Source organism: Lutra lutra, chromosome 14 (genome assembly GCF_902655055.1).
Source record: "Lutra lutra chromosome 14, mLutLut1.2, whole genome shotgun sequence".
NCBI classification, from domain to species: Eukaryota; Metazoa; Chordata; class Mammalia; order Carnivora; family Mustelidae; genus Lutra; species Lutra lutra.
In genome coordinates, this window is record NC_062291.1 from 8,058,953 (window position 1) to 8,084,555 (window position 25,603).

At 42.4% G+C, this 25,603-nt stretch overlaps 1 long non-coding RNA gene across 1 annotated transcript in view; it reads right to left on the reverse strand.

Moving 5' to 3' along the window:
• Window positions 1–2,802: 2,802 nt before the first annotated feature.
• Window positions 2,803–25,603, reverse strand: part of LOC125084697 (uncharacterized) — a 28,358-nt gene continuing 5,557 nt past the window's right edge. Inside the window, exons 3-5 of the long non-coding RNA XR_007122674.1 lie at window positions 5,689–6,218; window positions 3,770–4,347; window positions 2,803–3,564 (exon numbers count right to left, since the gene is read on the reverse strand). This is a non-coding gene — a long non-coding RNA (uncharacterized LOC125084697). The remainder of the gene's footprint in view (window positions 3,565–3,769; window positions 4,348–5,688; window positions 6,219–25,603) is intronic.

Genomic DNA, 25,603 nt, shown 5'->3' on the forward strand with positions numbered 1-25,603 from the left:
TGGCCACCACTTGCTGTGAGTCATGGAAATGTCCCCAAACTTCCCGAGCCTCAGTTTGCTCCTCTGACTGGGCCAGAGTTATGTTAGGGACTCATGAAGTCTTGAAAGAAAAGTGCGCCTGGGTGCCTGGGCCTGTGCAAAGGTGTGCTAGAGAGCCTGTGGTTGTACTCATTTATTATTGTCCTGATTGCCATGATGAAGCTTCTGCCTCATCCCTCACTATCACTATGATTTTGAGTTGGGCTGTTTTGCCATTTGAAAGAGCAATCCGAGACTCCATTTGGGGTCGGTGTCTGGGGTGAAAGCTGGGATCCCCGGGGTTCAGAGTGTCCCAAGGCCCACTCAGATACCTGTGACGGGCTGGTTGGGGCCCTTTCATTCAGCAAGTATTCAGGAAGCCGCAGTAGGTGCAGGTGCTTCTCTAGGACTTGACTGCGATCCCTGTGCAGAGCAGACGGCAGCCCTGGTCTCCAGAGTAGTCAGGAGTCAGACAGTGATACTGGGCACAATGAGAGGTAGCATCCACAGGACATTTCATGTGATGCCCCCTGGCCTCCTCTAGATATGGGTGCATTTCCTCCAGCTGTGATGAAGTGGGCATAGCCCAGGAGCGGTGAAACATGAGTGATCTTCAGCTGATGCAGGAGGACATTTCCTTTCCACCAGAGCAGCAAGGGGACTGTGAGTTGGAGGGATTCTTGGATCCTCATCACACACATCTGTGATTCTCCTTAAGTGTGAAGGTCTGAGAGTTTCTTCTGGAGAAAGGAAGGGGCCCAGGGGAGCTGTGGGTGTGGGTACTGTGGGAGAGCAGAGGGGAAGGGAGGACAGCTTTAGCCTCTAAGAGAGTCATTCCCCATCACTGCACCCTCCCACCTGTGTCTCTATCCCAATCCTGGGACCTAGAAGAGAGTCTATGGAACCAGCACACTCAGCAATATGTTGGGACCTGGTCACTGGGTGCTCAGAGGGTGCTCAGGAGACCCAGTGAGAGGATAGGCACCAGATATTCCAAACCCTGTGGGAGATTAGTGTCAGTGGAAGGAGACCCACTCATGGCACCTAGTGAATAAGGAAGCACATGGGCACAGGAGGTAACTTTTGAAGCATTGGGACGGTCCTGGGAAGGCCTGGCTAGAGACAGAATCCCTTTGCTCCCTCCTTGGTTGGATCTTCAGAGAGCAGTAGTGTGTGCAATCAGGGTAATTAAGAGGCCAGACACCACCCCTCCCTGGGCACATGCAGTTTAGTTCAAGTGGCAAGTGCACAAGGAGACAGACTGAGGAGTGTGTCCAGATCTGCCATGAAGGACAGAAATGGTCCCACCATTCATCAAGCTCTCCCACTCATTGGGGCTCTTGCCAGCCTGTTGTCTGTAACCAGGCCTATCTCAGGCAGGATTGCCAGGTCACGTGTGGACAAGGAATAGGACTGGACTCTGATGGAAGCTGGATGCCCAATGACCCAGGTTCCCACAGGGTTCCCTGGGATATTCATTTGGGAGGGTGCCCTGTCCTCTGATTCCTCTTCCTAACTGTCTATCCCCGGGGCATCTCCTCCATCTTGAACACATGGCTAGAAAAATATTCTGAACATTTTTACAGCCCCTACAATTTCCCAGCCTGAATATGCTGCTGGCATACATGGGGCTCAGTATGCCAGGCTCAGACCAGGAGCACCGTGCCCAGCTTCTGCTCACACAGTTGCAATACCTTGAGCCCACGGAGCCAGAAACTGTGGGTGAGAAGGACTGGTGGTGACTGATGTGGTCCTGAGGAGGGTACAGGGTGGGCCTCACTGAGCAAGCCTCCATAGAGTGGAGTCGGGCGGAGAGCGGTAAATAGTCTCAGATACCGGTCCCGGTGGTCTTCAGTCATGGAGACTTCACAGGGATTGGTTCTTGCATGCAGGCAACATTGAGTGGTGGGGAAAGTTTCCTTTATTTAGAAGAGACATGGGAATTCAATCATGCTGATGATACTTTTTCTTCATGGAGCTACAGCACCAGGCCCAGAGCAGCATCCTACATCAGGAAATCGCCCCAACTCACACTCTGGCATCCGCTGTATCTTTGGAGACAAAGATGGTCCCAACCCTCCTTGGTGCTGGAGCTCACACGTTAAGAATGGGGACTCCACCTGCCCTGTTGGGACCGGGGCAGGTGGTAGGGCTCTAATTCACTCTTCTGAGATGGAAGAGCTACCAGCTCTTTTTCCTGACCTGGAGGTCCAGCAGGGTCTAGCCCCTGCTATTGAGGTTGAGAAGGGCTTGAGCCAGCACCTGTCTCAGTGGAACCACCACCCGCAGCCCCCAAGCAGCAGCTCTTACTAGCTGGAACCCCAAGGATGGTTTCCCTTACTTTATCATTGCTCTCTTTGTAATTTTTGTGTTTTGTTTACATTTGTATAATTGCTTAATGGATTTTGTTCATTAAATAAAGTAGAATTTGAGTTTACATAAAATTTTACTCTGATCCTTTTCAATGGTATATGGAGGTGCCATTAAGTACTTTAAGAGTGTTGCACAACCATTTACTTGAAGAATATTTCCATCCCAGAGAAACCTGGGCTATGTATCACTCACTGCTCATTCCCTCACGCCAGTCCCATCAACAATTGCTTTTCTTTCTGTCTTTGGTACTTTACTTCATCTGGGATTTTCATGTTCCTGGTATCCTACATTACGGACTTCTGTGTTTGGCTACAGAACATAGGAAAGATACATAAATCTTTTTTTTTCCATTTTTTTTTAAAAAAGCATTTTATTACATGAATGTTTCTGAAACAGCAATGATCATGGGAAGCCCCAAAATGAACTACTTTCATTATCTGGAATTGTGTTCCCTTTCATAAGGATACCTTGAAAAGCAGAAACCAGGGAAATATCTGGGTCCATGAGACACCTTTAAATTATTTCATTTTCCTGCATAGGCCACGTTTAAACTATTTTAGTGGGCATATTATAAAAATATTAACATTACATCTTAAATCTTCCCATTTTTTACTAACAAGTCAGGAAATAAAGTAAATAGTTCTTTAGGTTTAGGCAGACAATATTTATGTAGTAAAATAATGATTTAAATATGAATAAATGAGGACACATGCCTTCTTCCATGAAATAATCACCCATAATGGTTGGTGTCCAGTTTCCATGCTTTTCCCTCTGGATTTCGTGTGCGCTTGCTTGCACGCATGTGTGTCTGCAAAGACTGGGGGGGGGTGCGGCAGGGAGAGTTTGGGGTTGGGCTCTTGTTCTACCTGATGTCCCTACAGTGGATAGGCACAGTCACCGCTGTCCCCTTGGACATTCTCAGTGACAGCACTCAAAGCACCATCTGTTGAACAACTGAGCCATTTCCAATTATTTGACTCTCATCATTAAAGTAATAAGTACATCTGTGTCACAAATCTCTGTTCTTTATGTCTGATTCCTATAAGCACCATTTCTGGAACACACGTTAACCACATTTTTGGAGGACATGCTGCAGGCTCCTCCATCTACACTCTCTTTATCCAGTGGCAGCCTTCCTTGGGAAAGGAGGAACCTGGAGTCTACAGATGAGACCTGAAACCATAAGGAGAAACCAGCAGTGAGTCCATTGGTAGTGGGAGTGACCATAGAGCAGGGAAGAGCTTTCCCACACCCCCCTCATGTGTCATCCCCCACAAACATCCCTGCCCCATATCCTGGCATACATATCACCCAGGCCCTGTTTGGTGATACGCTCCAGCCACTCCAGCCCCTTGTGCTCTTTAACTCAGATTCTAACCTGAGCAACCACGCCCTGCTCCAGGCCAGCAGGGGAGTGCAGACCAGGCCACTCCTATCAGGTTGCTCCCTGTATTTCCTGGCTGGACCAGATCCTCTGAGGGAAGAACCTCTAAGGACAGCGCAGGTCAGTGAGTTACAGACTTGTGTTCATCCAGATGTAGTTTTAGTGGCAACAGCAAAAGCCACTTGAACCTGTTTGAACAAGAGAGGACCTTACAAATAACATTGGCTGCTCATGGACTGCAGGATGGAGAGAGCATCTACCAAGGGTTTGGGCGCTGGATATAGTTTGCCCACAGCCCTCAGGATCCCCTAGCCATGGCCCCGTACCCCTGCCTGCCCCAACATTGGTATCCCTCAAATTCAGCTTGTGTGAGAGAGGAAGCTGTGCTTCCAGCTCAAGACACCATGTGAGAAGAAGGGGGAGAACACTCTCTTGCCACATTGTTGGGTAAGGGGCGTCCACATAATCTGAAGCTTCTGGAGAAGCCATGGTAGTAATCCCTGTCTTCTCTGCCACAAGATGGAGCTGACCAGGCACAGAAGGTACATCTTAGAGGACATCTGGGGCTCTCCCTGCAGGAAGAGAGAGAAACACGAGTGAATGGGGACTCAGTGAGAAAGGAGAGCTTTGAGCACTAGGGGAAGTGCTGCCATGGGCTGGGGCACTGCCCTATTGGTCAGGGGCACAGGCTCTGTGTAGGTTTGTATGGAGTGGTCAGGCTTCATCCTACTAACAGGTCCATCAAAAACCAATTCACCTCCAGAAAATACTTTCAACTCTGACCATCAAAAGGTTCTGGTACCCTGGCAAGCAAGGAAGCCTAAGATGCTATGTACCAATGATTATACGATAGGGTGAGATAGGAGACAGTCGTGATGGAAGTGAGGGCAGCTCATTTGCCTGCTTTGGAGGGAAAGATCCCCATCACAAGGCACCCCAGCATTTGTTCCAAAAACAGATGACAATTTAAGAAGCTCCAGACTGACAGTCCCCACACTGAGTATTGTCCATGTCCAGGACACAAGCTCTGCGTGAGATCCTTACCCAGGGCTGGCCTGGGTCTGATGGATGAGGACCAATGTTGTGGGATCCCAGCTGAGGGACAGGTCACCCATACTGGAGGGGATAAAGGCTTTCTGGAAAGACAATTGAGTCAGGGGGAGTCAGGCTTGCCAGGCAGAAGGGACAGAGTAAGGCAGAGGCCCAGAGCCCATGGCAGCAGTGGGCTCACAGTGGGTAATCTAAGCAGGTAGAACTAGGGATGACTGTGTGTCCTTTGAGAACATGAGTCATGTCAGTCAATCTCTGTAACAATTCCATGAGGAAGGTAGAAATGCTGTCTCTGTTTGATGAATAAGGAAACCAAGGCTTTATGAAACTGCCCCTCTCCGTACTCCACAGTGAGGCAGAGGCAGGATTTGAACCAAGGCCTTGCCTACCCTTGTTGGCCCGACCTGACAGGAAGGCTGCATTCCAGATGCTTCAGAAAGGACTTTTCAAGTCTGAGTTTACATGAACCTTTGTGGCCTGGTACCCAGGGAAAAACCTCCTCCTGCCCAGACAAAGGCTGGATGGAACTGGGAGAGTCCTCAGTGCCAAGACCTGCCATTGTCAGACAACAGACCCAGGCCAAGCTCCAGAGTGGTACCACTGTCCCCTGAGTTCGGTGAGGTCTCCAGTCCTGGGTGTTTGTATGTGGAGCTTTGCACAACTCTGAATTCCATGTTGGGACCATGTGAATGGAGCACAGAGTCCAGTGGAAGAGAGACAGCAGTTCCAGCCCCTACTCAGACTCTTTGAAGCTGGGTGGCCCCAGGCAGGGCTCTGAAGCTACAGACCCTATCCCTAAATTAGAGATAGTGATGGTTACAGCTCAGTAGGATGTAGAAAGAAATGACTCCTACAGTTCCTACCTGGTGCCTGGGATCACGTGGGGAGCCCAGAGGAAAGGCAGTTGCATTGGTGACAGATTTACACATGTTCAGTTCTTCCGCTTGTTGATTCTGGCGTCATCCTTAAGAAACAGATGCTAAATCTAAGGTCAGGAATATTTCTTCTCAGGAGTTCTTCTCTGAGATTTATAGTTTTAGCTCTTAAATTTAGGTCTGTGACCAATTTGGGGTTCATTTTGTGTCTCATGTCAGGGGAGGGTCCACCTTCATTCAGTCATTTATAATTTTATGTATCTGCATGTGCAAGAAGGGACACCGTTTAGTCACTCCAGTACCTTAGGTTGTCACTTGCAGGGAATTGTCAGTAGATCCCAAAGAATCTTTACAGTAAATAATCCTTGAAGAAGTTGTCTAAGATTGTGAGGGAAGTCCTAAAGGAGGCTAACTTCTACCTTCTGCAGGGGTGGAGCCATGTCTTCCATAGGAGCACACACCCCCCTCTGGTGGCCACAGGAGACATTGCAGGAGTACGGCAGGGCTCCCTGACCTGTCTGCAAAAGAAGCCACATTCAACATCTTCAAGGATCCCAGAAAGATCAAAAACAAGTCTGTAAAATTCAATGTTTTGGGGGATGCCTTCTAGGAAATCTATGAAAAAATAGGCTTCTTCCCAAGCGTATTTTTTTGAGAAGTATTTTCTGAGCAGCTGAGTCAGGCCCTGTGTCAAAGGACAGGAAGTAGGGAGAATGGTGGATGCCTCCCAAGAGGCACAGCTTGTAGGGTGGGAAAGTGTGGGGGAGTAACTGGTCCAAACCACAGCTCTGTATATCCGGTTGAAAGAAAACAGTAAATAGAAACAAGACACATTTATGGATTCCTTTGCTTACATTAACCACAAAACATTTTAGACAATTTGTAAACAATATCTCAGCATACCTGTATTCTTTTTTCCAAGTTAGATGACATCAACCTATATTCCCAATTAGTTTTTTACTTAATAGGAGAACATGGTATGATATATGGAACCCAGAATGATTCTACAAAAATCCTCGTAGACCTAACAGATGGATTAAGTCAAGCTTAAGGACACATTCAATACACAAAAATGAGTTTTATGTCTATACATCAATAACAAGTTATCACTGAGAGAAAGAAAAGAATGTTTAATTGACCATCACTTAAAAAAATAAAATACTTATGAAGTATTTTCATCAATAAGGGAAAGACCTGTATATTGAAAACCATAAATCATTAAAGAATTCGAAGAAGATAGAATGAAGTCTTTAGACATCCCACACTCATGGGTCCCGAGAACATATGGAATCCAAAAGTACACACTGCAAAAGCAATCTAAACGTTCAGTTCAAACCCCATCAGCATTTAATAGCATTTCCGGAAATAAGAACAGCAATCATACAAAGTGAATAATACCATGGAGGGCCTTGAATAGCCAAAGCCATTTGGAGAAAGAACAAAACTGGAGGTGTCATGCTCTCTGAATTCAACGTGTATTACAAAGCTGTAGAAATCAAAATGGTATAGTATTGATATACAGACAGACACACAGATGAATGGAACCTAGTACAAATCCCAGGAAGAAACTGACACATAGGTAGTCAATTCATTTCCAACAACAGCTCCAAGAATATAAAATAGGGAAGCAACCGTCTCCACAATAAGTGGCTTTGGAAACGCTGGGCAACCTCCCAAGCAATGCAACTGAATGTCTATCCAACCCCATCCACAGCAACAGAGTCAACATGCGACAAAGACTTCAACAAAACAGCTACACCCATAAAATACCTAGATGAAAACTGGACAGAATGTTATTAACAACCCCACTTTTTTTTTTTTTTAATAATCTCCATGACCAAAATTGGAACTGAAGATTCTGAGATCAAGAGATAAATGCTTTGCTGACTGAACCAGTCAAGAACCTTTTAAAACAATGGAGCACAGAGGTGTTAGAATAGATCTATTCATTTAACCCTATTAACCCAATTTTTTTGGAAGAATGTTTCTTGAAATCATTCTTTTTTTTAAAAGATTTTATTTATTTATTTATTTATTTGAGAGAGATAATGCAAAAGAAAGAGAGTATGAGAGGGTAGAGGGTAAGAGCAAGAAGCAGACTCCCCACTGAGCAGGGAGCCCAATAGGGAACTCGATCCTGGGACTCCAGTATCATGACCTGAGCTCAAGGAAGTTTCTTAACCACCTGAGCCACCCAGGCACCCGAGATCATTCTTGACTCTGATATTTTTAATTTGATATCAGAAGCAAAGGGTATAATAAAAAAATAAACAGCTGGGACTACATCAAACTAAAAGCCTTCTGCACAGCAAAGGAAATGTCCAATCATCAACACATCGAAAAGACAACATACTGAAGAGGGAATATATTTGCAAACTACCTGATAAAGGTTTCATATCCAAAATATTAAAGAACTCATACAACTCAGTAACTCAAAAACAAATAACAGTTACAAAATCAGTAGAGTTCAGAATATTTTTCCAAAGAAAACACAACAGAGAGCCAACAAATACAAGAAGCGATGTTTATCATTACTCGTCACCAGGGAAATGCAAATCAAAGGCCAAAGTGATGTCACCTAACACTTGTCAGAATGGTTAATATCCAGAAGACCAGAAATAGCAAGCATTGGCCAAATTGTGGAGGAAAGGGAACTGTGCTCTGTTGGCGGGACTGTAAATGGGTGCAGCCACTGTGGAAAATAGTATCAAGTTTTCTCAAAAAAAAATCCACATGGGGCACACGGCTGGCTCAGTTAGAATAGTGACTCTTCATCTCAGGTTCATGAGGTTGAGCCCCACGTTGGGGGTAGAAAATACTTTGAAAAAAAATTAGATACACCTAAAGGAGCTGGAGAAAGAACAAGAAAGAAACCCTAAACCCAGCAGGAGAAGTGAAATCATAAAGATCAGAGCAGAAATCAATGAAATAGAAACCAAAAAAACAATAGAACAAATCAACGAAACTAGGAGCTGGTTCTTTGAAAGAATTAATAAGATTGATAAACCCCTGGCCAGACTTATCAAAAAGAAAAGAGAGAGGACCCAAATAAATAAAATCATGAATGAAAGAGGAGAGATCACAACGAACACCAAAGAAATACAGACAATTATAAGAACATACTATGAGCAACTCTACGCCAACAAATTTGACAATCTGGAAGAAATGGATGCATTCCTAGAGACATATAAACTACCACAACTGAACCAGGAAGAAATAGAAAGCCTGAACAGACCCATAACCAGTAAGGAGATTGAAACAGTCATCAAAAATCTCCAAACAAACAAAAGCCCAGGGCCAGATGGCTTCCCGGGGGAATTCTACCAAACATTTAAAGAAGAATTAATTCCTATTCTCCTGAAACTGTTCCAAAAAATAGAAATGGAAGGAAAACTTCCAAACTCATTTTATGAGGCCAGCATCACCTTGATCCCAAAACCAGACAAGGATCCCAACAAAAAAGAGAACTAAGACCAATATCCTTGATGAACACAGATGCAAAAATTCTCGCCAAAATACTAGCCAATAGGATTCAACAGTACATTAAAAGGATTATTCACCACGACCAAGTGGGATTTATTCCAGGGCTGCGAGGTTGGTTCAACATCCGCAAATCAATCAATGTGATACAACACATTAATAAAAGAAAGAACAAGAACCATATGATACTCTCCATAGATGCTGAAAAAGCATTTGACAAAGTACAGCATCCCTTCCTGATCAAAACTCTTCAAAGTGTAGGGATAGACGGCACATACCTCAATATTATCAAAGCCATCTATGAAAAACCCACCGCAAATATCATTCTCAATGGAGAAAAACTGAAAGCTTTTCCGCTAAGGTCAGGAACACGGCAGGGATGTCCGTTATCACCACTGCTATTCAACATAGTACTAGAAGTCCTAGCCTCAGCAATCAGACAACAAAAGGAAATTAAAGGCATCCAAATCGGCAAAGAAGAAGTCAAACTATCACTCTTCGCAGATGATATGATACTCTATGTGGAAAACCCAAAAGACTCCACTCCAAAACTGCTAGAACTTGTACAGGAATTCAGCAAAGTGTCAGGATATAAAATCAATGCACAGAAATCAGTTGCATTTCTCTACACCAACAACAAGACAGAAGAAAGAGAAATTAAGGAGTCCATCCCATTTACAATTGCACCCAAAACTATAAGATACCTAGGAATAAACTTAACCAAAGAGACTAAGAATCTATACTCAGAAAACTATAAAGTACTCATGAAAGAAATTGAGGAAGACACAAAGAAATGGAAAAATGTTCCATGCTCCTGGATTGGAAGAATAAATATTGTGAAAATGTCTATGTTACCTAAAGCAATCTACACATTTAATGCAATTCCTATCAAAGTACCATCCATTTTTTTCAAAGAAATGGAACAAATAATCCTAAAATATATATGGAACCAGAAAAGACCTCGAATAGCCAAAGGAATATTGAAAAAGAAAGCCAAAGTCGGTGGCATCACAATTCCGGACTTCAAGCTCTATTACAAAGCTGTCATCATCAAGACTGCATGGTACTGGCACAAAAACAGACACATAGATCAATGGAACAGAATAGAGAGCCCAGAAATGGACCCTCAACTCTATGGTCAACTCATCTTCGACAAAGCAGGAAAGAATGTCCAATGGAACAAAGACAGCCTCTTCAATAAATGGTGTTGGGAAAATTGGACAGCCACATGCAGAAAAATGAAATTGGATCATTTCCTTACACCACACACGAAAATAGACTCAAAATGGATGAAGGATCTCAATGTGAGAAAGGAATCCATCAAAATCCTTGAGGAGAACACAGGCAGCAACCTCTTCGACGTCAGCCGCAGCAACATCTTCCTAGGAACATCACCAAAGGCAAGGGAAGCAAGGGCAAAAATGAACTATTGGGATTTTATCAAGATCAAAAGCTTTTGCACAGCAAAGGAAACAGTGAACAAAACCAAAAGACAACTGACAGAATGGGAGAAGATATTTGCAAATGACATATCAGATAAAGGGCTAGTGTCCAAAATCTATAAAGAACTTAGCAAACTCAACACCCAAAGAACAAATAATCCAATCAAGAAATGGGCAGAGGACATGAACAGACATTTCTGCAAAGAAGACATCCAGATGGCCAACAGACACATGAAAAAGTGCTCCATATCACTCGGCATCAGGGAAATACAAATCAAAACCACCATGAGATATCACCTCACACCAGTCAGAATGGCTAAAATTAACAAGTCAGGAAATGACAGATGCTGGCGAGGATGCGGAGAAAGGGGAACCCTCCTACACTGTTGGTGGGAATGCAAGCTGGTGCAACCACTCTGGAAAACAGCATGGAGGTTCCTCAAAATGTTGAAAATAGAACTACCCTATGACCCAGCAATTGCACTGCTGGGTATTTACCCTAAAGATACAAACGTAGTGATCCGAAGGGGCACGTGCACCCGAATGTTTATAGCAGCAATGTCTACAATAGCCAAACTATGGAAAGAACCTAGATGTCCATCTACAGACGAATGGATAAAGAAGATGTGGTATATATACACAATGGAATACTATGCAGCCATCAAAAGAAATGAAATCTTGCCATTTGCGACGACGTGGATGGAACTAGAGGGTATCATGCTTAGCGAAATAAGTCAATCAGAGAAAGACAACTATCATATGATCTCCCTGATATGAGGGAGAGGAGATGCAACATGGGGGGTTGAGGGGGTAGGAGAAGAGTAAATGAAACAAGATGGGATTGGGAGGGAGACAAACCATAAGTGACTCTTAATCTCACAAAACAAACTGAGGGTTGATGGGGGGAGGGGGTTGGGAGAGAGGGTGGGGTTATGGATATCGGGGAGGGTATGTGCTATGGTGAGTGTTGTGAAGTGTGTAAACCTGGCGATTCGCAGACCTGTACCCCTGGGGATAAAAATATATGTTTATAAAGCTGTAAAAAAAAAAAAAAAAGAAAGAAAGAAAGGATGAATCCCCAAGTTTTGTAGCAACATGGACGGGACTCGAAGAGATTATGCTGAGTGAAATAAGTCAAGCAGAGAGAGTCAATTATCATATGGTTTCACTTATTTGTGGAGCATAACAAATAGCATGGAGGACAAGGGGAGATGGAGAGGAGAAGGGAGTTGAGGGAAATTGGAAGGGGAGGTGAACCATGAGAGACTATGGACTCTGAAAAACGATCTGAGAATTTTGAAGGGGTGGGGGGTGGGAGGTTGGGGGCACCAGGTGGTGGGTATTGTAGAGGGCACGGATTGCATGGAGCACTGGGTGTGGTGCAAAAATAATGAATACTGTTATGCTGAAAAAAATAAAAAAATTAAAAAAAAAATAGAAGTAGAACGACCATATCATGGGCATCTGGATGGCTCAGTTGATTAGGCAACTGCCTTCAGCTCAGGTCCTGATCCCAGAGTCCCAGGATCGAGTCCCGCATTGGGCTTCCAGCTCCATGGGGAGTGTGCTTCTCCCTCTGACCTTCTCCTCTCTCATGCTCTCTCTCTCACTGTCTCTCTCTTAAATAAATAAATAAAATCTTAAAAAAAAAGAATGACCATATCATCCAACATTCCCCCTCTTACGTATTAGAAGGAAGCCAAGTCGTCTCTACTAAATGAAGGTGTATAGTTTGATGTGCCCTGCTGTTTAATTCCAGCACTGAGAGTCTCTGCTCCTTTGAAGTAGACTGTGAAGGACCCTGGCCACAGGTTAAGGTATAAATTCTCAGGTCAGCTTCTCTCCAGAGCTCTACTCAAACCTTCAGAATTTAGTCCTCAGTCTATTCCCCTTGTACCCACAGCTCTGTCTTTCCCCAGTCTCTCAAGGCCCAGCCTACCACCCCTGGGAATCTGACATAACTTGTGGTTTGGTTGACCCTGGACTTGCTGGGTCTGCACTGAGCCCAAAGCCATGTCCTGAGCTGCCCCCTACAAACATACCTGGGTCATGGAAACTTAACTACTTAGCAGAAAGCTCAGCAGGGTCTCACAACCACAGGCCAACAACCTGAATACTTGCTGATCAGGGAGCATCCCCCAACCATTGCAGACCCACTGATTCAATGTGCCATCAGGTATTCTGTGCAAATTCCTTCCACTCTTGTCCCTCACACTAGACTCTCACCAGCTGGTGAGAACAGGTTAAGTCACATGCACATGATCACCAGCATCTTACCGGAGTAAGGTCTCTGCTACTCATGCGGATGCTTCCTTCCCAGCTCAGCAGTATCTGGAAGTGAGAAAAAAAAAAAAAAAATTCCCTCCCTGCAAGTAGACGCAGTTATGGGTCTCCATGCCCGGGTTGCTGAGCCCTGAGGTAGGAGTCAGCACTTAGTTCAGATTTGGAGCACTAGCCACCTGCTTCCCCTGGAACAGCCATGTTCCTCAACTCTGTATTGGATTTCTTTCAAATAGAGACTTCTGTTTTGTCTGCCAATAGGTATGTTTCTGTGTGAAGCATGGAGTGGTGTGACTACTTGTTCCTCCATGAAGTGCTGGAATCCCCTAACTCATAGATACAAATTCATTTCCCGTCCACTCTGCAGATCTGCCAGAGCACAGCTCCACCTCAGCCTGGTACCCTGTTATCCACGGCAAGCATCAATGCTCCGTATTAGTATCCAGGACTGATGTCTTTTTACAGATGTGAACCTGAGGCTTAGCATGGTCAATTAACTTGTCTGACGTCATGTGGGTAGTAAATAGTAGAACACAAATTCCAACTCAGATCTCCTCAAGGAGCTCAGAGGTCTTCCCTCTAATGCAGGCCATTCTCAGGCACCTCAAGGCCCTGTGTGTTTCCCTTTCTCTGGCTACCTGTGAGAAGTATAATGAGAGGTTTGGGCTGACTGCCCCAAATATAGCTCTGGTCAGTGGCAAGGAAAGATCCTAAGTAACAAGAGTGATGTCAGGGTGCAGAGCAGGTCTGCAGGGCCTGTGAGTCTCCACCTGGGGGACAGGCTGAGAGTGCCACTGCAGTGGTTTTCACCAGGCCTGCCATCAGGAGCTCCCCACGGGCTGTTGGCTCACATCCCCAGAGAAATGGTGGGTGAGCAGAGGAGGTTAGAAGAAAATGTAGAGTCACTGAGGAAACCTGGTGGAACCAAAGGCAATCCTGAAGTGGCCTGTAGTTGGGGGAAGAGGGTAGGGCGGCAAGAGGATGGGCTTGAAGAAGTCTTTTCAACTACTCTGTTCTCTGTGACAAATGCTTCCTAATATTTTTCAGCTGCCAGTATGTTGCAGGGTGGCCATGTCAACTAGTGTGTAGGTCCAAACAGCCATCTATGTGCCCCCTGTGCCTCCATTCAACCCCCTCTTGCAGGGCGAGTACTACCTGAAGAGACTTGGTCTTTCCTCTGTAATTTCTTCTAAGACCTTTAAAGTTGAGTCACTTGCCATAGGAGATGCGTGGCAGGTGGCAGTAAGGAGGAGAGGTTAAGACTGGCTTTGTGGTGCCTGAGTCCATCTGCTCTGGGATCACCCTCACTCCCCTCTGAATTCATCAGGACTTCTGTCCTTCTCCAGTGTCCTCCTCCAGCTGCTAACCCATGGGGAATATGAGCACACGTGCAAGAATTACTAGACACCTGGGATGTACGATGACCACATAAGAAATCCAACAGAATGAACGTTAAATATCATTTGAAATAGAATTATTAGAGTAGACAGACTCCAGAAAATTAATAAACAGAATAAATCTATCCTTCTGGATATAGGAAAATATCAGTAGCAATAAGACCCAAGAAAACTACAGGAAAAAACCAAGTCAAAATATTGCATATGAAAAACAGAATGGTTGAATTAGATTGCACATAGATAGGGTAAATAGTAGGATAAAAACAGATCAAAGAGGTGTGCAATTGGTACTTTCTGTGGACATAACAGAAGTATCGACTTTGGAGCTGGCAAACTTATGGTAGGACCATTTGTGCAATTTCTTTACCAAAGAACTAATTAGCGAGATATGGTTGGGGGATATGGAGAAGTGGAAGCTGGTACAGGAGCCTGGCATAAGGAGCAGCAACAGAGTTTTTGTCATGCCTCCCATGCCCTTTTCACCCCCTTCCTCACTGTCCCAACCTCCCCCACCACTGCTAATCCTAATGAACATGGGAAGGAAAATGAAAAGTAGAGATTAGCAGCTGATGGACACAACTGACTGAGGAAGCCCCACAAATAGGGTTTTCATGGAAATAAAAGGGGCCATCTAATCCCTTCCTCAGATCTTCAGCTGGGGCTCCCCACTGGCTGAACTCACCCAGCCAGAGAGCATAGATAACTGTCAGGCCTTTCTATCTACCACTTCCACACCACAGAAGGGGTGGGATGGGTGGAGACTGTCTTTAGGGACAGACAGGAGGTATCTGCTATGGGCGGGTCGGTCGAAATTACTAGATTCCACTCTGATGCTTAAAAAAAAAAAGAAATTAAATCATTCATTAAAATAATCTCCATGGGGCACCTGGTTGGCTCAGTTAGTGGAGTATACAACTTTTTGTCTTGGGGTTGTGAGTTTGAGAGACACATTAGGCATTGAGATTAAGCAAAAACAAACAAACAAACAAATAAATAAATAAATAAAACTTGTATAGAAGGGCAAACCTAAAAGCCAACTCTAAATTATAGAGAGCAAACAAAATTATAGAGAACAAGCAAACCATTATAGAATGGTACCAGAGGACAGGTGGGTCATGAGTTCAATAGATGATGGTTTAAAGATGGCATTTGTTTGATGACCACAGGGTGTTGTATTGAAGTGTTGAATCTACTGTACATCTGGAACTAATATTACACTGTACTTTCAGTAACCAGAATTTAAATAAACACACACAAGAAAAAACAAACAAACACCAATTAAAAAAAAAAAACCCTTTAAAAAATGTCTACATAAAGGAATTGCAGAGGAAGAAAGAGAGCAGGGATGTAGAAGGCCAAATGCTGAGAAAGCCTGCACTTGAAATAAAATCAGAATATCTGATTCCCAAAGTTGTTTTTGCTGCAAGGATATTCCTGGCCTTCAACAGACATCTGCAAAGGCCACAGGAAGGTAGCTGCATTAGTCAGAGTTCCCCAGAGAACCAATGGATGTCTAAAAGTAAATATATAGCCTCTATATCTATGTCTATATCTATATATCTATAAGGAGGGAGGGAGGGAGAGAGAGAGTGTGTGTGTTAGTTTTATTTTAAGGAATTGGCTCATGATTATGGAGAGTAGTAATCCAAAATCTGCAGGTTGGGCTGGCAGGCTCAGACCCTGGAAGAGCTAATATTGCAATTCAAGGCTATATTAATCATGTTTTTCATTTTCTGTTTTTTATGGTGATGAGACATCTTTCTGGAGATAAGGAGAAGGTAAGGAAGCCAGGAGAAGTTGTTCTATTCGTGGAGATAATAATCACCTGGTTACATATCTTTTATATCCAAACCAACCAATCCCAAGGCCCTACCTTCAACACTTCCTTTATCTCACTCTCACAAACTAAAACCAATAGTTCTCTCATTCTAAATCACAGCAAAGGTAGAAGTCAGACAACTAAAGGCCACCCTTATACATAAAGATGCTTGACATTACTCAAACTGGCCAGTCTAAGACTGTTTCCCCTGCTCCGCCTTGCTTTGTCCATGGAAACCCCTGTAAAGGCTCGTAAAGGCTCTGGGCTATGCTTTCACCTCACTCCCACTTCTGTTTCCTGACCAGATTCCTGTGTGAAGTGGCATGACCCTCTTCTGGGGAAATGCAAATAACAAAAATACCTCAATCCCATTTGCATCTTTGTGTCATCACACAGTCACCTCCATAAGTTAAAATCCCACAGTACTTTAACACAAAGTCCAAATGTCCTTAGGCTGGTGACCTAGGAAGAGAAAATATTGCAGTTCAAGTTTGGAGTGATCAGCTGGGATAATAACTGTCTTCCTCTGGGGCAGTTAGTCTTTTGTTCTAGTTAGGCCTTTGACTGATGAGGTGAGGCTCACCCACATTATGGGAAGTCTTATGTTTTACTCCAAGTCCATTGTTTCAAGTACTAATCACATCCAAAAAACACTCTCTCACAGAAATATCTGGGAATAATGCTGGACAAAATATATGGACACAATGAGATAAACCAAGTCAATATACAAAATTAACCATCGTAAGAAATTTATGGGGAATTCTGCACGTATTACTCTGGGACCCCAAGGAGCCTGACAAGATAAGACACACTGTTCTCCTCAAACTCAGGAGCCTGCAGGGAAGAAGTGGAAAGGAGACAGCAAAGGAACAGGCCGATGTGCCCTTGCAGTCTGACTAGCTAGGGATCTGTCAACCAACATCAAGCTATGAATGTGGTTTGAGGTGGACTATGACTGATAGGGCTCCAGCCTCATGGAAGACACAAATGCTGAGCTGCTCTAAAGGAGGATACAGTCATTCTTGGTATAAGGAAATTACTGTAGTTAGTTTTGCCAAGAATAAAAACCAGCATATGGTCCAAAAAAAAAAAAATGAAAGGAAACAAAGCTCTTGAAATAAGAAGCAGAAGATATAAGAGAAAGCAGAAATGGACAAAGATTTCATACTTTGTAAATGCCAAACTTTTCATAGACCTCTAATCATTTCCTTGTGTCTGTTAGTTTTTAAATATCTCTACTCATTGCAATTGTGTTCACTTTCATTTACTGAATAATAATCTCAAAACTACCAGCTAGGACTATCATTTCCATCATGGGTCTCTTGACCAACTGTCCAGTGAAAGTGGTGAAGATGATTTTTAAAAATGAGAGGGTCCACAAATGGTCCTATGTACATATAGCAAATGAAGAAAATGTATTCAAGGAAACCTACTTAGTAAGAACGGTAGGAGTCTGTGACATTTGAACCACAACCTTCTTCCTCTCTTCCCCATCCCCAGCTCAATATGAAACAAAGTCCACTCCAGATGGTTGCAGCCAAGGACACAGGGCTCTTTGTCTCCCAGTTCAAGGGTTACAGCATCCTCTTGGGAGAGGCAGGATGACAGTCTTTCTCATCCTTGACCCCAGCTGCCTGTTGTCAAGGGGAAGGTCCTGGCAAGTGTGGCCAAGAGATTGGGTTCTTTCTACCACGGAGGCCCTACTCTGGAGGAGGCTCTCCCTTGGGTGGTGTACTGGAAATACTAGAACCCCAACTGTCTTTCCCCTGGCCTGAAATTCAATTATCTAATGCTCAATTTGGAAAGCTAGATGACCCAAATCTACCACCTCCTTTCCCCATATCATGGAGCATCTACCTGCTGACTCAGGATGACAGGGAAGATTGCCTGAGAGCGTAAGCTTCTTTGTCCTGGGATCGTCCCCTGTTCTTTTTTTTTTTTTTTTTTTTCTTTTTGAAAAACCTAGCAGAGAAGATTGTATTAACTAAATCAATTGATCTACTCTACCTTTTAAAATAAATGAAATGAAATGTAATTGACAACTCTAAAATCAAAAGACTTAAATATAAAAAACAAAAAGCAAAGAAAATCCACAACTAGAATAAATTTTAAAAAACCCTAAAAATTAATATGTATAAGAATAAATTACTTATTAAAAATAAGCCTAGAAGAAATTCTAAAATGAAATAATGTAAACACATGTACATATTTGACAATCACTTTAATGTTAAATGAATCTGAAAATAGATAACCATGTAAAAGAGTGGCTATAGATTTGGGGAAGATGAAGGCAGTTGTCCCTTCTAAGTTATATAGGCTGCTCACTACATTAAAGAACAGAACCAAAATGGTGAAGGACAGTTGCAGTAGAAGTAGCGAGAGAGCAGACCCCAATGAATGAGGGGTAGGGGGATACAGCTAGAAAATCTCCAGAACCAAGCTGCCATGGATTTGAGCATTTCAGAGCAACAATGGGAGAGAGAGAGCTCTGTGAGGCTAGAAGTCTGCTTGAGATGTACTGCTTTCTACAAATCCAAGAAAACACGTTTTGTGACAGAAAAATAGTGCTATGGACTCCCATGCAGAGGGTTGTAAGAGGAAAGGGGAGTACCTTCAGAATAGCTCCACTGAAGAAAATGAAGGCATCAATTCCTGACAAACTTCATCTACTTTCATGTGCTTTTTTTCCCAAAATGAAGCAAAAGGCATTAGGGAAATGAAACAGGATACTGAATGACACCATAAATTAGAGTTAGAAAAACTCAGTGAGGAAAGTACAGACCTCAGGGAAGAAGCAGCAGCGTATCGAAACATCATTTCCTAAGTGAAATGTAAAGTAGTAAACGCAAGGCAGCAGACAGTGCTGTATGAGAATGGGAAGTGAGAACAGATAAGTGCTAAAAAAGAAACTAAGAAAGAGACTACAAGATTTGAGAGAAAACATCAAAATGTGAAGTTATGGACAGGAAGTGAATATTTGGAATGCCTCTGGGAAAAACAAAGAAAGCAAAGACACAAAAATGTTAAAAGTCATAATACAGAATTTTTTGTAAACACAATAAATCCTTTCAAACTGTTTATTAACAGAGTACCCTGAGCACTGACTCAGAATGACAAATGGCAGGTTTAGTAAAATCATCGAGAGAAAAATGAAATTAAAATTGAGATGCAAAATTTAATTAAAATGTAAAGAAAAAAGGAAATCCTTGGGCATCTAGGGAAAAAGGAGCAGATGACATATAAAGGAAAGGAAATGAGAATGTAATCCACATTTCTGAATGCCGTATTTTGTACCACAAGAAAATGGAGTAATGTATTGAAAGACACTGAAGGGAAGACACTGTGAACCATGGATTTTATAGCTAGAAAACCTGATTTATACAGAATAAATGTCTTGGCATTCAAGTCATTATGCAAAAACTCAGGCTATATTTTTCCCATGACCCCTCGAAGAGGGATGACCAAACATAGGACAAGAAATGTCTTGAAAGAATGTGAGGACAGATGGTTAACAGGCAATCTATGATGACTTTGCATCACTAAGGTTCTGTGAGAGGAAGAATGACCTCAGTGGCAGTCCCTAGGGTAATTGTTTCATAATAAATCAAGAGCTTTCTTGGACTGGAGTGCTTTTTATTTTATGTAAACAAATTTTTAAAACAACTGGAAGTTAATATTGCTTAATATAGACAGCTTATGTTAATTGATTTTACATTTAAAAAATAGTAAACTTCCAACATTAAGTGTAATGGTTATTCAACAAAATGCATTCCAAGTCCACACAATTCAGGAAGGAAATAACTGGCACTACATGAGCTGACTTGGGAGAGAGGAGTGTTCATGGGGGAGCCAATAGGCAGCTCTCCTGTTGGCCTCATGGCTGATGGAAGCCCCTGGAAATGGGCAATCTCCAGCCCCTCCAAGGCCCAGGCTGGCTGCTCTATTGAGCAGTGATAGAATCTATAGAACTAGCAGGAATCCACAGGTGTCACAGTGATGGATGGAAGAGGGGCTCAGCAGGGTGTGTGTGGGGGTACCTCTCAGGCCCTGGAAGATGACCTTGAGCCCTAGAATGCCCAAGGATCAGATGCATAAGGTACTAGGGCCTGTTTGCTGCTCTGTGTTGAGGGGGTGATCTGTCAGCACACAGAATCATTTCACCTGGGTGACAGGCAGGTCAGCTTTCAGGATCAGGTCCTCTGGACTGGGAAATAATCCAAAGGGAAGGGGAAGACTCTAGGTTTTCAGGGATGAACAGTCTGAGTTCCACAGACGTGGGCCGAGGGAGGAGCTGGTTGTCTCAGGTCTCATGGAACAGGAGTGGAAGATGACCCTTTCTTTCCCCCCACTCCTCCACTCAAGTCAGTCCTGTCATGAGATCTGCACCTCAAAAGTGGGCTGCTTCCTGGAGGGCTTCCTTTTTGCTCTAATAAAGATTTTTATTTCTAGCACAACCACTAAACCTTGCCTGTGCTTTTCAGTTAAAAGATCAAAAATTCTTATGCAGTGGTATTAAAAACATAGGAAAGCAGCAAAGTATATGTGAAACTTAACTTGCCTTCTCTGCTTCCTCTGCGCACCTGTTCCACATGTCCATTCCCTCTACTTTATCATGTCATGGAAGTTCTAGCTCACCAATCAGACAACAAAAAGAAATAAAAGGCATCTGAATGAGCAAAGAAGAAGTCTAACTCTCACTCTTTGCAGATGACATGATAATTTATGTGGAAAACCCAAAAGACTTCACTCTAAAACTGCTAGAACTCATACAGGAATTCAGTAAAATGTCAGGATATAAAAGCAATGCACAGAAATCAGTTCCATTTCTATACACCAACAAGATGGAAGGAAGAAAAATTAAGGAGTCGGTCTCACTTACAATTGCACCCAAAACCACAAGATACCTAGGAATAAATCGAACCAAAGAGACAAAGTATCTGTACCCAGAAATACTGAGTACTCTGTATTTATACAGTACTCATGAAAGAAATTGGGGAAGACACAAAGAAATGGAAAAATGTTCCATGTTCATGGGTTGGAAGAACAAATATTGTGAAAATGTCTATGCTACAAAGAGCAATCTACACATTTAGTGGAATCCCTATGAAAATACCATCAACTTTTTTCAAAGAAATGGAACAAATAATCCTAAAATTTATATGGAACAAGAAAAAACCCCAAATAGCCAGAGAAATGTGGAAAAAGAAAACCAAAGATGATGGCATCACAATTTCAGACCTCAAGCTTTATTAAAAAGCTGTAATCATCAAGATAGTATGGTACAGGCACAAACACACACACACAGATCAATGCAAGAGAGTAGAGAGCCCAGTAATGGACTCTCAAGTCTATGGTCAACTAATCTTTGACAAAGCAGGAATGAATGTCCAATAGTAAAAAGACAGTCTCTTCAATAAATGGTGCTGGGAAAACTGGACATCCACATGCAGAAGAATGAAACTGGACCATTTCCTTACACCACACACAAAAATAGACTCAAAATGGATGAAAGACCTCAATGTGAGACAAAAATCCCTCAAAATCCTTGAGGAGAACACAGGCAGCAACCTGTTTGTCCTCAGCCACAACAACTTCTTCCTAGAAACATTGCCAAAAGCAAGGGAAGCAAGGGCAAAAATGAACTATTGGGTGTTCATTAAGATCCAAAGCTTTTGCACATCAAAGGAAGCAGTCAACAAAACCAAAAGACAACCAACAGAATGGGAAAAGACATTTGCAAATTACATATCAGATAAAGGGCTAGTTTCCAAAATCTATAAAGAACATATTAAACTCAACACCCAAAGAACAGATACTCCGTTCAAGAAATGGGCAGAGGACATGAACAGACATTTCTGCAACAAAGACCTCCAAATGGCCAACAGACACATGAAAAAGTTCTCAACATCACTCAGGACCAGGGAAATCCAAATCAATACCACAATGAGATACCTCCTCACACCAGTCAGAATGGCTAAAATCAACCAGTCAGGAAACAACAGGTGTTGGTGAGGATGTAGAGAAAGGGGAATCCTCCTCAACTATTGGTGGGAATATAAGCTAGTGCAGCCACTCTGGAAAACAGTATGCAGTTTCCTCAAAAAGTTGAAAGTAGAGCTACCTTATGACCCAGCAATCCCACTACTGGATATTTACCCTAATGATAGAAATGTAGTGATCTGGAGGGGCATGTGCACCCAAATGCTTATAACAGCAAAGTCCACAATAGCCAAACTATGGAAAGAACCTAGATGTCCACCAACAGGTGAATTGATAAAGAAGATGTGATATCTATATCTATATCTATATCTATATCTATATCTATATCTATATCTATATCTATATCTATATCTATATCTGTATCAATATATCAATGTATCTATCTAGATATATCTGTATCTATATCTATATCTGCACACACACACACACACACACACACACACACACACTTTTTTTTTTCTTGGGGTCCTGGGATTGAGTCCTGCATCTGGCTCTCTGCTCAGCAAGAAGCCTGCTTCTCCTCTCTCTCTTCCTGTTTCTCTTCCTAAATGTGATCTTTCTTTGTCAAATATATAAATAAAACCTTTTTAAAAAATAAATCCTTTAAAGAAACAATTAGGTTAAGTTAAATCATAATTAAGTAGCTTAAATTAAATTATAATTAAATCCTAATCCAATCCTAATCAATAAGTCAGGTGCCCTTATAAGAATGGGAAGAGACACCAAGGATGAACCTGCATAGGGAAAGACCATGTGAGGACACAGCAAGAAGGTCCGGTCTCCAAGCCAGGAAGAGAAGCTTCAGGAGAAACCAAACCTTCTGATACCTTAATTTTGGAACTTCCATCTTCCAGAATTCTGAAAAAATAAATTTCTTTTGCTAAAGCCACCCAATCTGGTGGCTGGCATTCTGTTAACACAATCCTAGCAACCTAATGGACATTTTGGCATTGAAAAGTAGGGAGCTGCTGTAACAAATACTTGCAAATATGGAAGTGACTTTGTGGAAGTGGGATGGGGAAAGGCTGGAAGAGTTACAAGGTGCATGTTAGAAAAGCCTACATTGACTGGAAGAGACTGTCAGTAGAAGTATGAACCTTTAAAGGTGATGCTCATGTGGTCTCTGATGGGAATGAAGAATGTTATCAGAAACTGGAGGAAAGGCAATCTTATAAAGAGGTAAAGCACTTGGCTGAATTGTGCTTAGTGTTTTCTGGAAAACAGAACATATTTGTGATGAGCTTGAATGATTACCTGAGGAGATTTCTAAGAAAAAAAAAAAAATGTCAGGGGTGCAATCTGGATTTTTGTTACAGTTCATAGTAGAGTGCAAGAGCTTAGAGATGATTTTAACAAGGAATTGTTAAATAGTTGTTAAGCAAAAAGGAATCAGACTTTGAATACTCAGAAAACTGTCAGCCCATCCACACTGAAAGACACAAGAAAAGCATGATCTGGAGAGAACAAGAATTGTTGGCTGGAAGAATACTTCGGTAAAGACATTATAGGTGTGACTCCTGGACAGCAAGATAGGAATGTGCAATGTTGAAATTTGAACCAGGGATCCTCTACCTCTCTATCCTGTACACTGTACACCCCCCCACACACACACACATTACATGGGATACAAGTTTGGTATTTTCTCCATCCCCCTGTGGTACAGATTTTAAAAGACAAGATATGTGAAGTTTAAGAGGAGTGACAGTACTATAAAAATCATAGTACCATACGATTTCAGTTTTATGTGGAATCTGAAAAACAAACAAAAACCAAACTCTTAAATACAGAGAACAAACAGGTGATTGCCAAAGGGAAAATGGGTGGGAGAATGAGAAAAACAGATAAAGGGGATAAAGAGGTAAATTTTTTTCAGTTATAAAATAAATAAGTTACAGAAATGTAAAGTACAGAATAGGGAATATGTTCAATAATACTGTAACAATGCAGTGTGGTGACAGATGGTAACTACGTTTATCATGGTAAGCATCAAGTAATGTACAGAATTATCAAGTCACTCTATTGTACACCTGAAACATTAATATAATATAGTATGTTATTGATACTACAGTATTTTTTCTTAAAAATTAAAAATAAAATAAAAAGAACAATACCAGGGCGCCTGGGTGGCTCAGTGGGTTAAGCCGCTGCCTTCGGCTCAGGTCATGATCTCAGGGTCCTGGGATCGAGTCCCGCATCGGGCTCTCTGCTCACCGGGGAGTCTGCTTCCCCCTTTCTCTCTGCCTGCCTCTCTGCCTACTTGTGATCTCTCTCTCTGTGTCAAATAAATTAATAAATAAAATCTTTAAAAAAAAAAAAAAAAAAAGAACAATACCAGTGCTATGGGTGATTGGAATGTCAAAGGGACATTTCTTAGCCTAACGAGTTTGTGTCTATAAACATAATGTGGAAATGTTTGGGATCTTGTGTTTTCTGGAGTGAGTTGAGCAGTAACTTACATTTGCTAGAAAGGGGGGGGGTCTCCCCATCCCACTGTCAATAGAGTTTTCATATATGAGGGCTAGGTATCATTGGAAAATTCGGATATCTGAAATTAACTGAAAACTGAGAACAAACATTTTATCTGTGGTAAGCCCATTGGCAGCTTCTAAGAAAGGCATTTATTTCAATTGAATGTTAAGAAAGCTCCAGCTAACTGGAGCAATGTGTTAAAAGACACTTGTCAGATTTTCTTTAAAAAAAAAATGTGTTTCATGGGGCACCTGGGTGGCTCAGCTGATTAAGCATTCAACTCTTGGTTTTGGCTCAGGTCATGATCTCAGGGTTGTGAGATCAAGACTTATGTGGGGCTGCCTGCTCAGCATGGGGTCTGTTCAGATTTCTGTTCCTCTCCCTCTGTCACTGCCCCTCCTCCAACTCATGCACATGCACATCCTCTTCTAAATCTTCTAAAATGTGTTTTTTTCATTTTTGAGATTTTGTACATCTGGATTTTCCTATAAAATTGATAATTTTAAATGTTGGGAAGTAGTTAACATTAAGTATGTTGAAGGCAAAGAAAGGTGTCTATGCACGGAGACCCAACACCTCATTTGTAATCTGTGGCCTGCACAAAGTGATGAAGAAGAAAAGAGTAACAAGTCTCATTACACACCAGGCTAAGGCTGGATAGCAAAATGTTTAGTGCAGCCAGTAAGCTTGGTCACAATTAGCAGTATGGGATTGGAGGAAAGGAAATAGATTGTTGTCACGAACCTGGAAGTTTTGTTATGTGGGTTTGGCAGGCAGTCAAGAGATGGAAAGAAATCTGTGTATGAAAAGAAGGACATTCATGAACCTATTGTTGGCTAGCCGAAATAGCCTGGAGGTGCACTCATTTCTCTTTCAAGGATAAGTTTATAGAAAGAATAAATAATAGATAAATTAACAGAGATACCAGAATGAGACAAGTGAGGCCCCTAGGGTACAAAATTGAAGGGGCCACTCACTTGCAGTGTCATGAAAGTTCATGGGTGAGGCTTGTGCAA